Genomic DNA, 518 nt, shown 5'->3' with positions numbered 1-518 from the left:
GATTGCTTGATTATCTTGATCACTAATCATGATTAGCACCAAATTATCTTTGATTCTTGGGCTCATCATGGAGAGTAGTGAGTAGTCATCTTTGGATTCATGGGTTAGGGAGATTAAGGGTGATTAAGCTAGATCTAAGGTGTTTAGGTATAGATCAATCTTATTCCTTGCTAGTAGACGGCTTTTAATGCAACTTTAGAGTTGGCCTCTCTAAAGTTGAGCTCTAGGCATTTCATACCCGGAAGGTGTTTGATGAAATGCCTGAACCAACTCTCCTAAGCTTTTAACATCCTTTACCAAAGGGATTTGTTGTTAAAGGTGTTAAGATGGCTAGTAGACTTGAGATTAATGATTACTTAGATAACATTCAACCAAAGGAATTTGATGCTTGAGTTATCTAGGTAAATGAGCATTCATCTAGGGATAGAGTTTGCTTAGGATTGTGTCTAGGCCTAAGGTAGATATAGATTGGTTAAAAGTTGACACCTTTAGGTTGAATCTTGATCACCCAAGATCAA

Source organism: Brassica oleracea, chromosome C1 (genome assembly GCF_000695525.1).
Source record: "Brassica oleracea var. oleracea cultivar TO1000 chromosome C1, BOL, whole genome shotgun sequence".
Classification (NCBI taxonomy): Eukaryota; Viridiplantae; Streptophyta; class Magnoliopsida; order Brassicales; family Brassicaceae; genus Brassica; species Brassica oleracea.
Note: the sequence above shows the minus strand (reverse complement) of the source record.